The sequence below is a fragment of the Phyllobates terribilis genome, unplaced genomic scaffold (assembly GCF_046119375.1).
Source record: "Phyllobates terribilis strain yellow unplaced genomic scaffold, ASM4611937v1 Scaffold_2__4_contigs__length_985480577, whole genome shotgun sequence".
Taxonomy (NCBI): Eukaryota; Metazoa; Chordata; class Amphibia; order Anura; family Dendrobatidae; genus Phyllobates; species Phyllobates terribilis.
The window spans coordinates 774,631,795-774,646,909 of NW_027362762.1; positions in this window are offsets into that span (position 1 = coordinate 774,631,795).

Genomic DNA, 15,115 nt, shown 5'->3' on the forward strand with positions numbered 1-15,115 from the left:
ATGGCGGCCGTTAGCGGCTCAACTGCCGCACGGAGGTCAGCAGCGATGCAGCCGGGAGATGACCGGCACTAGCCGGTCATCTTCCGGCTGCTTGCAGCAGAAGTACCCCGACCCGTGGCCTGGGCGGCGACGCTCCCCGGTCCTCCCTTCACACTTGCCATCAGGAGATCAGCGGCCCTAACCGCTGATCTCACAATGGTAGCAGCAAGGAGGTCAGAGGCGGCCGCCACCAATCAACAACGAGCGCAGTCCGGCCGCGAATTGGCGCCGGATTTGAAACACGCTCTGCTGATTGATCGCGGCCGGTCGGCCGCATACATATTCTAGAATACCCGATGCGTTAGAATCGGGCCATCATCTAGTATAGTAATATTATGCTGAATGATTTTTTAGATTTCTGTCTAAGTGGCATATTGATGGGATTGTTGTATGGTGTTAATGTGCAGGGATTACAATTACCAATGATTTTATAAATTAAGTAAATTCTTTACAGGTGCCCATCCAGTGCCAAGGTATACCTTATTAGTGGAAGCACCCAATGTATTTGCATTATTATGTTTTTATTTTTCATTGTCGATTTTTATTATCCATTTGTTTTTAGACAGATTCATGAAATTAGACTTTTTGAAATCTCACATTGATTTCCTCCAGTCCTTGTCTGGACTAAAGTATATGGCAGATTTTTATTTTGGCGCCGTCGAATACTAATGTGTGGAATTTTAAAAAAATAAAGTAAAACATAAAACATTGCAAAAGATGGTGAAAAACAAAAATAAGGAGCATTTTTTATTTTGCACAAAATTCATAAACCACTTAGGACATTTTCAAGAACTTGAATCAAAAATATCAACAAATACCATATGGCAAAATAAAGTGACATGAAAAACATATATAAATTGGGCCCAATCAATTTATAAATAGCAATTTTTCTCCCACTCCTGATCAGTCACATTTTCTGGTTTTACCATAACAGCTACACACTTGGTCAAAATTGTTGGTACCCCTCGTTTAATGAAAGAAAAACCCACAATGGTCACAGAAATAACTTGAATCTGACAAAAGTAATAATAAATTAAAAATCTATGAAAATGAACAAATGAAAGACAGACATTGCTTTTCAACCCTGCTTCCACAGAATTTAAAAAAAAATTAAACTCATGAAATAGGCCTGGACAGAAATGATGGTACTCTTAATTTAATATTTTGTTGAACAACCTTTTGAGGCAATCACTGCAATCAAGCGATTCCTGTAACTATCAAAAAGACTTCTGCTCCTCTCGACAGGTATTTTGGCCCACTCCTCATGAGCAAACTGCTCCAGTTGTCTCATGTTTGAAGGTTGCATTTTCCAGATGGCATGTTTCAGCTCTTTCCAAAGATGCTCAATAGGATTTAGGTCAGGACTCATAGAAGGCCCCTTCAGAATAGTCCAATGTTTTCCTCTTAGCCATTTTTGGGTGTTTTTAGCTGTGTGTTTTGGTCATTATCCTGTTGCAAGGCCCATGATCTGCAACTGAGGCCAAGCTTTCTGACACTGGGCATCACATTTCTCTCAAGAATCCCTTGATAGTCTTGAGATTTCATTGTACCCTGCACAGATTCAAGACACCCTGTGCTAGATGCAGCAAAGCAGCCCCAGAACAAAACAGAGCCTCCTCCATGTTTCACAGTAGGGACAGTGTTCTTTTCTTGATATGCTTCTTTTTTCCGTCCGTTAACATAAAGCTGATGTGCCTTGACAAAAACTTCCATTTTTGTCTCATCTGTCCATAGGACATTCTCCCAGAAGCTTTGTGGCTTGTCAATATGTAGTTTGGCAAATTCCAGTCTGGCTTTTTTATGATTTTTTTTCAACAATGGTGTTCTCCTTGGTCATCTGCCATGAAGTCCACTTTGGATCAAACAACAACGGATGGTGTGATCTGACACTGATGTTTCTTGAGATTGAAGTTCCCCTTTAATCTCTTTAGAAGTTTTCCTGGGCTCTTTTCTTACCATTCGTATTATCCGTCACTCTTTGATTTGTCATCAATTTTCATCCTGCAGCCACATCCAGCGAGGTTGGCTACAGTCCCATAGATCCTAAATTTCTGCATAATATGTGCAACTGTAGTCACAGGAACATCAAGCTGCTTGGAGATGGTCTTATAACCTTTACCTTTAACATGCTTGTCTATAATTTTCTTTCTAATCGCCTGAGACAACTCTTTCCTTTGCTTCCTCTGGTCCATGTTGAGTGTGGTACACACCATGTCACCAAATAGCACAGTGAGTATCTTTAGCCCTGTATACAGGCCAACTGACTGATTACAAGATTGTAGACACCTGTGATGCTAATTAGTGGACACAACTTGATTTTTTCTTTCATTAAACGAGAGGTACCAACATGGGGTTTAAATTTTATTTTCCTTTTTTGTTGTTGCTAATATTAGGTGAAAATGTAAATGTAAAATGAAATATATTTTGTTTCTTTTTTTTGTTATGATTAAAAAGAACCGCTAAAAAGATTTCAAAATGTGTTTTTTCTATTACAAGATATTTTTTATATTTTGGACGTACTTGTTTCCAATTGGGGATGGAGATGGAAACAGCAATTCTAACTGGTTATTTTTATTTATTTTTTTATCATGCATTTTTATTTATACATTTTTTCATGTATTTTACATACTGTGCCCCCCCATAAAGTATTATAAGACCATTGGGGGCATTTGAGCATATTAATTAAGTTGTTTTAATACTTGTTTTCCCCTGTAACTTGGGCTGTCCCAATTACAGGAGAAAATTGCTCTCAACAGAGCTGTCTGGGTTTACTATGATGCATTAGTTGGATGTGGAGGAAGAAGCATGGTAAGTGCTTCATAATCTCTTCCTAATTTGTATACACAGCACTGGTTCAATGCCGAGTATACAGCGATCAAGAGGGTTGACATCATAATAAATCACACCTCCTGAAGAAGCGAGCGAAACGAGCATTGGGGAGCATAGTCTATGGCAACTTTGCATTGTGCATTTCATTATGAGTAAGGGCATGTTTCCATATACATATGAATAGGTACCTGGACTATTCTTGTATGTATGCAATGGAGGTACTGACCACTATGTCTACTTATTATTATTATATTATTGATATTCCTTATAACTAGCCTATAATGTTATAAGCACTGCTTTGTTGCCAATATTCTGATTTTTGTGTTCTTCTATGTTGTTTCATTTGTTAAACTTTTTACACATGTAAATTGTAAATTACTAAAAAGTAAATTTTATAGAAAAACTTTTTTGCTTCTTTTTATATATGGTAATTACTGTGGGGTTGCTACTGGTTACTACCATAGAACAGAGATGAGCCTGGATTCATGAGGGACCGCTCCTGCCAAACAAACCTGATCGCCTTCTACGAGGAGGTGAGCTCACAGCTGGACCGGGGAGAGTCAGTGGATGTTGTATACCTTGACTTCTCCAAAGCGTTTGATACCGTGCCACACAAAAGGTTGGTCTATAAAATGAGAATGCTTGGTCTGGGGGATAATGTGTGCAAGTGGGTAAATAGCTGGCTGAGTGATAGAAAGCAGAGGGTGGTTATCAATGGAGTAAGCTCAGGGTGTGTCAGGGTTACTAGCGGGGTGCCTCAAGGGTCTGTCTTGGGCCCTATATTATTTAATATATTTATTAATGATCTAGTGGAAGGGTTGCATAGTAAAATAGCAATATTTGCAGATGATACTAAACTTTGTAAAGTAGTTAATACAGATGAGGATAGGGCACAGCTACAGGAGGATTTAGATAAATTGGGGAGTTGGGCCAAAAAATGGCAAATGGGGTTCAATGCCGATAAATGTAAGGTCATGCATATGGGAAAGAAAAACAGCAGTCACCCATACATATTAAATGGGAAACCGTTGGGGAAATCTGACATGGAGAAGGACCTGGGCATCTTGGTTAATAGCAAATTAAATTGGAGTGCCCAGTGTCAGGCAGCAGCTGCAAAGGCAAATAGAGTCAAGACATGCATCAGAAGAGGAATAGGGGCATATGATGAGAACATTGTTCTTCCTCTGTATAAAGCGCTGGTAAGGCCACACTTAGAATATTGTGCACAGTTCTGGGCTCCGGTGCTCAGGAAAGACATATTGGAGCTAGAGAGGGTACAAAGGAGGGCGACTAAGGTAATAAAGGGAATGGAGGGACTAGAATACCCAGAGAGGTTGTCAAAATTAGGCCTATTTACGTTGGAAAAAAGAAGGCTTAGGGGAGACCTCATAAACATGTATAAATACATCAGGGGGCAGTACAGAGATCTCTCCCATGACCTGTTTGTACCAAGGATTGTGACAAAGACGAGGGGGCACACTATGCGTCTGGAGGAAAGGAGGTTCCTGCACCAGCATAGAAGGGGATTCTTTACGGTCAGAGCCGTGAGACTCTGGAACTCTCTGGGAGAGGAAGTGGTGATGTCCAACTCACTTAATGAGTTCAAGAGAGGCCTGGACGCCTTTCTTGAGAACAATAAAATTACATCTTAAGCTTAGTTAATTAATCCAGGGATTTAATCTGACTGCCAGATTGGTGTCGGGAAGTGAATTTTTCCTCAATGATGTAAATTGGCCTATACCGCATGGTTTTTTGTTGCCTTCCCCTGGATCAACGCTGCGGAATAGCTGCAGTGCACAAGAAATAGGCTGAACTGGATGGACGCTTGTCTTTTTTCAGCCTTATAAACAATGTAACTATGTAACTATGTAACTGTTTTTAGCTGAAACAGCCTAATATGTAATTGTACTCTGCACCAAGGGGATTTGATTTTTCTAATGATAACACGTCATGGCTGCCTTCTCTGCAGTTTCTAACAGGTAGCTCTCTGCCCCCAAAGAAGCATAATGAGGTGCAGCTACTCTACAATACCCTGACATTTTAGAACATCACAGTAGAATAAAATGAGGACCACCCAGACATTGAAAGTCTATGGGCCATCCGGAAGTAGTTAAGAAGTTTGAAAGAAAAAAAGTCTACCACAAGTGTCATTATGCCCGTTTAACATAATCACACTCCGTAAAACATTTGTATATATTAAAATTATAACATATGAAAGCTTCTGCCCAGACATAAACTTTACTTTGAGATGTAACTAAAGGTACTGTGTAATGCGTTCAGTAAAATAATGTCTGCGTTTTTTGTTATATGCGGTCTCACCAGGAGGCTTTGTAAGTTTTCATTCATGCCTTCAAACAATACATGGCACAATTTTGATAGCAATAAAATAATGAATTAAAAAGTTGTAAATAAAGTAAAACATAAACCAGGCACAAACTCAAAAAGTAGCCACAGTAATCTCATGACAGATGACATATCCAGGTGTCTATATTTCTAAAGTGACCTTTTTCACAAAAACACCTATGGCAAAATAAGTTACATCTAAAATGTTGCTGTACAAAATATTTGATGTAGGGCAACAGCTCATTAAACTCAAAGTGACAAATGAAAATAAAGAAATAGGATTTATTTTTATGACATAAAATAGTTGACAAATATTCAAATGTGCAGAGCATGTCTTCAACTTCTGACTAATGTAATAAGAATTTGAAATATTTTGAGCCAAACTAATATCTAAATATAATGTCATGCTTAAAGCTTTCTAGGCAAATGTAGAAGAAATAATTGCCAATCCAATAACAATTGAATGGAAACAAAGTGTATATAAATAAGAAAACTAAATGAAAATCTATATATAAGAATATTTTTAGTTTAAATATATTGCTGTTGATTATTATTATTTTTTTAACCCCTTAAGCCCCGGAGCATTTTCCGTTTTGGCATTTTCGTTTTTACTCCCCTTGTTCCCAGAGCCATAGCGTTTTTATTTTTTGGTCAATATGGCCATGTGAGGGCTTATTTTTTGCGGGACGAGTTGTACTTTTCAACGCCATTACTAGTTTTACCATATCCTGTACGGGAAAACGGGAAAAAAATTCCAAGTGCGGTAAAATTGCAAAAAAAAGGGCAATACCACAGTTGTTTTTTATTTTTTTTTTTTACCACGTTCACTGAATGCTAAAACTGACCTGCCCTTCTTATTCTACAGGTCATTACGAGTTCATAGACACCAACCATGTATAGATTCTTTTATATTTAAGTGGTGAAAAAAAATTTCAAAATTTGGTAAAAAAAAAAATAAAAAAATAGCGCCATTTTCTAAGACCCGTAGCGTCTCCATTTTTCGTGATCTGGGGCTGGTTGATGGCTTATTTTTTGCGCACCGGGCTGACATTTTTATTGATAACATTTGGCGTAGATCCGATGTTTTGATCGCCCGTTATTGCATTTTATTGCAATTTTGCGGCGACCAAAAAACGTAATTCTGGCGTTTAGAATTTTTTTATCATACGCCGTTTACCGATCGGATTAATTCTTTTTTTATATTGATAGACCGGGCGATTCTGAACGCGGTGATACCAAATATGTGTATGTGGGGTTTATTTTTTATTATTTTATTTTGAATGGGGCAAAAGGGGTGTGATTTAAACTTTTATATTTTTTTATTTTTTTTTATATTTTTAAAAACTTTTTTTTTAAACTTTTTGCATGCTTCTATAGTCTCCATAGGAGACTAGAAGCAGCAACTATCCGATCACCTCTGCTACATACAGGGGACGAGCAGGTCCCCTGCATGCAGCAGAAATGGTCCTGCGCTATGAGCGCCGACCACTAGGTGGCGCTCATAGCGACAAGATCATGACAACCACAGGCGTCTGCTGCAGACCTTGGGTTGTCATGCCCACCCATCGGCGACCCGCGATCACGTGACGGGGTCGCCGGTGGGCGGGGCTTATGACGCGCTACCCGGAAGCGCGCGTTAAATGCTGCTGTCAGAGATTGACAGCGGCATTTAACATGTTAACAGCCGCGGGTGGATCGCGATTCCACCCGCGGCTGTTGCGGGCAAATGTCAGCTGTAAGAATCAGCTGACATGTGCTCCATTCAGTGAGGGCTCAGCGCAGCAGCCCTCACTGAACGTGCAGTACGCAAATATGCGTACTAATACATCCCCGGTAATTAAGGGGTTAAAATATTCTTTCAGTTTTTTCTGATTAAATTATATGAGCGCTTTTGGGGGCATTTTTTTTTTTTACTTAAAAATGCCATCCAACTTAGTTTTACACCTTTGTTTGCCTTCTACAGCTTTTCTTGTGTGCTCAATATTATTTCACTGCAGAATAAGTCAACTGAGAATTTGTCAGAGAGCTCATTCCAAAGGATGAGTTTATAACTCCTTTCTTGTTTTTTCTGAGGTCCTTTTAGTTGATAGATCACTACAAAGTTCAGTTTAACTTTCACATGGTCATAAATCAGCTGAGAGGAGCTCAGAAGAGGGAATATTTAAATTATAGACCCTCCTGTCAGACAGAGCAAGCTGAGAGAGCCTCGGTTAACTTATTCTGAAACCAGCAGTAAAAAGGGAAGCCAGATGGTTCAACATTTTTAAGGGAACACAATTGTAAAAGTTATTTTTAGCCAAAAATTCATACATTTGTGTAAGAAATACCCCGCAGGTGTCCAAGTCCTTAATTTCCCTTCATTCATTTCATGATCATTATTCTAGTTATGTCTTCTTCATCTAGAAAACATAAGAAGTACAACAAACAGGTTGTAGAAGTACATGTAACAAGTTTCTAGAAAATATCACAAATGAGGTGTGTTATGCTTGTTTTCTGAATGTTTTTGCAGCTTTTATTGTATTTCCTTTCTCTCCCGCACAGCTTCCCTATACTGATTCGGTGAATAAAGTTCCTGTGAAATCACTAATTTTCTTTTGACAGGATTGTTCATTATTGTAAAATAATACATTTCCTGATATGTACAATATGTGGTTTCTTTTTATTGGTGGTGGACCTGTCACTGCCAGTGTTGATTTGTTGAGTTGATGTAAGGCTATGGCTGCACTCTTTTGGGAGCTTTGGGTGAAGCCAAAGTTCATGACATATCGATTGTGCTTGGGTCACAATACATTGCCCAGCGTGTGTATGTTCTGACCTGCGCTAACTGCCATAGAGGCACATATAGGAACACAAAGGGAACCCACCAGGGACGATCCCAGAAAGGAGAGGGCCCCTGTGCAAGAAAAATATATGGGCCCTTTGTAGTCCAATAACTCATTATAATGCATAATTTCATCTCTTTATAGATGGAAGTGGGTCTCCTTACCTCTTGGGCCCAAGTATGGCCATAAATGATAGGTTCGCACCTGGATCCAAGCACAATCTGTTTTTCATGGATACATAAATTCAACCTAAAAAATATACCAGGAACTATTCTGAATTTTGGAGTATTCATTGTCATTGGATGAAGTTCCCGCAGCTATCACTGTATTGGGGACTCTATGACTTTAGTTACATAGAAATCATGTGCTTGTAATTATAAGGCTAGGTTTACACAAATTATAGGACCAGTTAAATCCACAAATTATGGACATGACTAGTTCCATGTGCTCATCCACATACTAGACAGGTACCAGAGCTGTATGCTATTTATGTCCAGGTGAGGTCTGATTTTTATACGGACAGCACTTGAACTGAAAATAGATTAATATGAACCTAGCCTAAGAGGTGTCATGGTAGATGTTACGTATACGGGTGGTGGAACCTCTGTGCTACGGTGCAAGGAGGGACCCAGAGGGGATGTAACTAAGTATCAACTCGGACCGACTCAGGTCGTACAGCGGCTAACGACTCCGTGACCTGGGAGGGACTGAGCAGAGGGACCAGACCTTGTAAGAAAGCAGGTGACTCCCACGGGTCAGATGGCTGTGACTGACCCATATTGCAGATGGGCACAGCAGGCAGGCCGACGAGAGATCCAGGTAGATGAACTGGCAGAGACAGCAGGCGTCAGGCGGGAGCCTCTAGGTAGGCTATCAGGCGGTCACAGCAAGTGACAGGCGGGAGTCTCTAGGTAGGCTGTCAGGGGGTCACGGCAAGTGACTGGCTGGAGCCTCCAGGTAGGCAGACAGGTGGTCACGGCAAGTGACAGGCAGGAGCCTCCAGGTAGGCTGACAGGTAACAGGCAGGTGCTTCCAGGTAAGCAGGCGGACGAAGCCCATAGACAGACTGGCGGACTGAACGGAGGATAGACTGTCGGGCTGGAGAGTAGTCAGGCTGGTGGACTGGACTGATATTCAGGCTGGCGGGCAGGACTAGTAGTCAGGCTAGCAGCGGGACCTGAGGACTGAAGCAGAGGTAAGTACACTGGGCATCAACTATTACTCGGGCACCTCCATTTTGGAGGAGGTGCATTATATGTGGGAGGACCTCCAGCAATTGGCTGGGGACTCCTTAGCTGGCAGCAGAAGCAGGAAGAGGAGCCCTGGAGGACGCCGGGCAGGGAGCGCGGCGGTGAGAGGGACGGCACCTCTGCCTGGCAGAGGGCAGAGACGCCATTGCTACAGTACCCCCCCCCTTTACGCCCCCTCTTTTTAAGGCCAGAAAGACATTTTTCAAGAAGAAGCTGGGCATGAATGTTCTCCTTGGGTTCCCAAGTTCTCTCCTCTGGTCCAAACCCCTTCCAATCCACCAGAAAAAAGGTTTTTTCTCTTACCCTCTTGGTGGCCAGAATTTTCTCTACCTCAAAAACGTCCTCAGAGGAAACGGGAGCAGGGGGAGTACCTGGATTGTTGGAAAAAGAATTAAACACAACTGGTTTGAGGAGAGATACGTGGAAGGAGTTGGGAATCAGTAAGGTGGCCGGGAGTTTTAACTTGTAGGCCACTGGGTTGATTTGTTTGAGGACTTCAAATGGACCGATGAACCGAGGACCCAACTTGTAGGAGGGTATTTTGAGCCGAACATGTTTGGAGGAGAGCCAAACCTTGTCTCTCAGATGGAATTGAGGCAGATCCAGATGTCTCTTATCAGCATGTTTCTTCTTCCGCTCGGAAGTAGAGATGAGTGTTGTTCGACTCGAACTGTTCGCCAATCTCAAATTCGAGCTGTTCTGGGCAGTGTTCGAGCCGTTCGGCGAACACGAACAATTTGAAAAAAATTCGGCTGTTCGAGGTTATGTTCGATAACTGTTCGTGCACCAAAATCATAACTGGATTTTTTCACAGTAATGCTGATAATCAATGTTAATACGCAGTTTGAGTGAACAGAGGGCCGGGGGGAGGGGCAGGGGATGGATCTCTGCAGAAATAATGAAGATCTCCATTTTTTTTTCTCTTTCCTGCATTTACAGTGGGGAAGTGCAATCTGTCAGCCTATCAGCAGCGCACACACGGAGTGAACTGCTTTTTTTCACACAAGCAAGTGCATGTGTCATTGGCTGTGTATGTCACATGTCCTTGCCCTATAAGACCCAGCCATTTTCCCCGTCGCCACCATTTTCTCACTGCTGCAGCTGCGTGTTAGACGTCACCGCTGTTGCTGTGTGCGCTGTACTTTCGGTGGTAATTTCAAGCCAATTTTCTCTGAAATATACAGATAGCTTGGGAGTAGGGAATAGTTGTGATTGCAGTCCTTTTGAGGACTAGGTTACAGCATTTCCTATGACTTTTAGCAGGCAGGACTGTGCTCTGAAACAGATAGGTTGGGAGTAGGGACTAATTGTAATTGCAGTCCTTTTGAGGACTATTTTACAGCATTTCCTAGGACTTTTTGCCAGGCAGGTCTGTGCCAGTGCTGTGCAAGTGTTTTTCACAGCATTTGGCTAAATCTAGCTAAGCAAATCCTTTTTGGCCTCTTGCAGTGTGTATTAGTCAGTGGAGTAGCGTATCTGTGTTGCAAGCTACACGACCTGTGTATAGAATATAATTTTTTTTACTGCACCTAGCCAAGTAAAACCTTTTGGGCATAGCATCATTCTATTAGGCCATCTATACTAAGCTCCACCAGCTTGCAAATTAGTAATAATTTTTATCTGCATCTAGCTCGGAAAATAATTTTGGGCTTGTAGCAGTGTGTGGGACTTATTCTTAGTCCATCCATACTAAGCTCCACCAACTTTCAAATTACTAATAATTTTTAGCTGCATCTTGCCTGGAAAATAATTTTGGGCATAGTAGCAGTGTGTGGTACTCATTGTATTAGGCCATCTATACCAAGCTCCACCAGTTTTGAAATTACTAATAATTTTTAGCTGCATCTTGCCTGGAAAATAATTTTGGGCATAGTAGCAGTGTGTGGTACTCATTGTAATAGGCCATCTATACCAAGCTCAACCAGGTTTGAAATTACTAATAATTTTTAGCTGCATCTTGCCTGGAAAATAATTTTGGGCATAGTAGCAGTGTGTGGTATTCATTGTGTTAGGCCATCTATACCAAGCTCCACCAGTTTTGAAATTAATAATAATTTTTAGCTGCATCTTGCCTGGAAAATAATTTTAGGCATAGTAGCAGTGTGTGGTACTCAGTGTATTAGGCCATCTATACCAAGCTCCACCAGCTTTGAAATTAATAATAATTTTTAGCTGCATCTTGCCTGTAAATTAATTTTCGGCATATTAGCAGTGTGTGGTACTCATTCTATTAGGCCATCTATACTAAGCTCCACCAGATTTCAAATTACTAATAATTTTTAGCTGCATCTTGCCTGTAAAATAATTTTGGGCATAGTAGCAGTGTGTGGTACTCATTGTATTAGGCCATCTATACCAAGCTCCACCAGTTTTGAAATTACTAATAATTTTTAGCTGCATCTTGCCTGGAAAATAATTTTGGGCATAGTAGCAGTGTGTGGTACTCATTGTGTTAGGCCATCAATACCAAGCTCCACCAGTTTTGAAATTACTAATAATTTTTAGCTGCATCTTGCCTGGAAAATAATTTTAGGCATAGTAGCAGTGTGTGGTAGTCATTGTATTAGGCCATCTATACCAAGCTCCACCAGCTTTGAAATTAATAATTATTTTTAGCTGCACCTTGCCTGGAAAATAATTTTGGGCATAGTAGAAGTGTGTGGTACTCATTGTATTAGGCCATCTATACCAAGCTCCATCAGCTTTGAAATTAATAATAATTTTTAGCTGCATCTAGCCCGGAAAATAATTTTTCTTCCCAATAGTGGTAGCAATAGAAATATGGGGCGCGCACCTGGCTAACAAAAATATACGCTTCATAACAAAAACACCAGCCTAGCACACTGTATTAATAAGATGGCACCATCGTCTCTCCCAGTGCTAGGCCTACTACGCCGGGTAGCATTCCTGTGCCTAAAACACAATGTATGGGTCCGCGCTAGCCACAATGCTGAGGGGTCTAAAGCTGCTGCTAACGCTTTATCACAATTCAATTGGCAGATTTTGACAGAGTTCCTCCCCAACGCCCACCCATCAGGCAACAGTTGCCCACCTTCCCTATGGGATCTAGTGGCGAATAGTTGATGCCATTAATCAGAGCGTCATTTGCCCCGTCGACGTGGCAAGCATACGGTAAGGCATGGGAAGAGTGGACACGACTAGTAGCAGGCAGACGGGTTGACCAATGTGAACAAGCCAGATTACAAGTCACCATAGAATTTCTCCACCAGCTAATGATGAGGGGCATATCAGGGGCATCAGCGCAGTGGTGTCTGACCGGAGGAGCATTTCACTTCCAACAACTGAATTGGGGAGATGTGACAAAGAGATTTATCATCAGACAATCCATAAAAGGTTGGAAAAGGGGTCAGCCAAGTCAGGAGTGTAGACGTCCTGTCCCGTGTCACTAAAACTGATTTCTCACATCATATCCCTAACACCATTAAAATGACACTCACAATTTGAAGCAACACTACTGTCTACTGCATTTGCGATCGCCTTCTTCGGGGCGCTATGCATAAGCAAATCAGTCCCTCAATCCAAAATTACCACCAGTGGAGGCTTATTACACCAGGATGTAGTCATAGCCAATAATGCAATACGTCTACGCATACGCCAATCGAAAACGGTTCCAGCGGGCAGGGGCACTTGGGTACTTCTACAACCCAAAAACGGTACACTGAGTCAGGTAACAATAGTAAAAACATATATAACCATCAGATCACAAAGTAATTTCTTCCTATCACACATTGATGGAATGCCCTTATCAAGATACCAGTTCCAAGCTATATTTAATAAATGCATAACATCGGCAGGGAACCACCCCAAAGATTACGGGACACACTTATTCCGCATAGGGGCAGCCACGGAAGCAGCAAGAGCAGGACTGTCAGAAACAGAAGTTCTGAGGATAGGGAGATGGTGATCCACATGTTTGGCGAGATACATAAGACCGGACTTGTTATCCTAACGTGGTTTGTTTCATTTACAGGTGACGCTAAGCCAACAATGTGGGTGATAGGCCACTCGCATATATATTGGGCAGAAAAAAGGGCGAAAGTCCGCCCAGGCGGGAGGAAATTAGAGTTTCATAACACATATTTCAACTGGAGAGGTATTAGAGGCCTGCTATGGCCACAGGTACTAATGGAGGTAATCAAGGTAGGGAGAGAGGCAAAAGGTCCGGTCATCTTAGTTATATAGGCCGGGGGAAATGACCTAGGTCATCACAAGAACGCATAACTAATGGCACTAATAAAACTAGACACTGAGCGCTTCAGAGAATTTTTCACAAAACTAACTATAGTATTGTCAGAGATTGTGCCGATAGCGGTCTGGCAAGGTGCGCGAGACATCACGGCCATCGAACGGACAAGGCGGGTAATAAATATTCGGATGGCAAAATTTAGAAGAGACAGAGGCAGTGTAGTGATACAACACCGACAACTGGAAGGAGATAAAGCAGGCCTCATACGGCTCGACGGTGTTCACTTAATGGATATTGGACTGGACATATTACTGTCAGGAATCCAGGATGGAGTGGAACATGCGTTAAGAGTGATGGATGGGGGTCAGAGTCCTGCATACGAGTACACAGGATCTTCCGTGGCCTGAAAATAGAAAGGACATGTTGGAGAGTTACACTTGTTGGCCAACGTGCCGGTGTGGAGACCCAGGGCATGCTGCAACAAGCTGAATTATTTTAGAAATAAAATGCCTTTCTAATGGAATGAGTATAAAGAGTTAATAAAGCTGTGACCGATCCTCACCCATCCAGTTGTAAGAGTTACATTATTGTATTGTCAAGGAAAGGGGGGCGGTAGGGGGGCTGAGCGTCAGGGTTTGGTTGGAGGTCCCCACAGTCTGCCTAGGCTAGATGCATTTAAAAATTCTTATTAGATACACAGGCGGTGCAGCTTGCTTCGCAGCTGGGCTACTATGCCCAAAGTATTGCCTAGGCTAGATGCAGTTAAAAATTCTATGCTAGCTAGCAGACACTGAAGCTTTGGAGCAGACCTCTGAGTAAACAGCGCTTCAGACTCAACCATCTGTGTTACTCCAAGCCATAGTGTATGTAGTTTCTTACAGTTAAAAAGGGGGGTGGTGACCCAACCCTCCTGGAATTGACGATGCCAACGTCGCGTAAAACACAGCAAGGGGACTCCAAAAAGAGTCTCCATTTTTTCCAAAAATTGTGGCACAGACACCACTTAAGTGGCATCAATTGCCCCAGAGTTGCTTAAAACGGTTGGTGAGGTGATTTTACCAAATCCTCAAGCTTTTAGTCTCCCCAGGATGACATAGGGGTAGAAAAGTCCTTGCGGATCCATTATTTGTTCATCTTTATGAACGTGAGTCTGTCTACATTCTCAGTGGACAGCCACGTGCGCTTATCTGTCAGCACACCACCAGCAGCGCTGAACACACTTTCAGAGAGAACGCTGGCTGCAGGGCATGTCAAGATCTCCAAGGCGTGAGTGGCGAGCTCCAGACATTTTTCCAGATTGGAATCCCATAATGAGCAAGGGTCCAGTGACACAGTCATGGCTTCGATGTTCACTTGGAGATACTCCTGTACCATCCTCACTAGGCGTTGACTATGTGTCAGACTTCTTGTCTCCTGTGGCCTTGTAAAGGATGGTCTAAAAAAAGTGGTGAAACGATTCCACAAAATTGCTGTTACCAGCAGATACTGTATTACTGTTACGGTTTGAGTGATGAAGACTCGACAGTCCCACGGTTTGCAAGTTAGAACTGTGAGATTCACTACGTGCACCACTGGTGTTTTGTGGAAAAGCACATGCAAGATTCTGTAACAGCCTCTGCTGATAC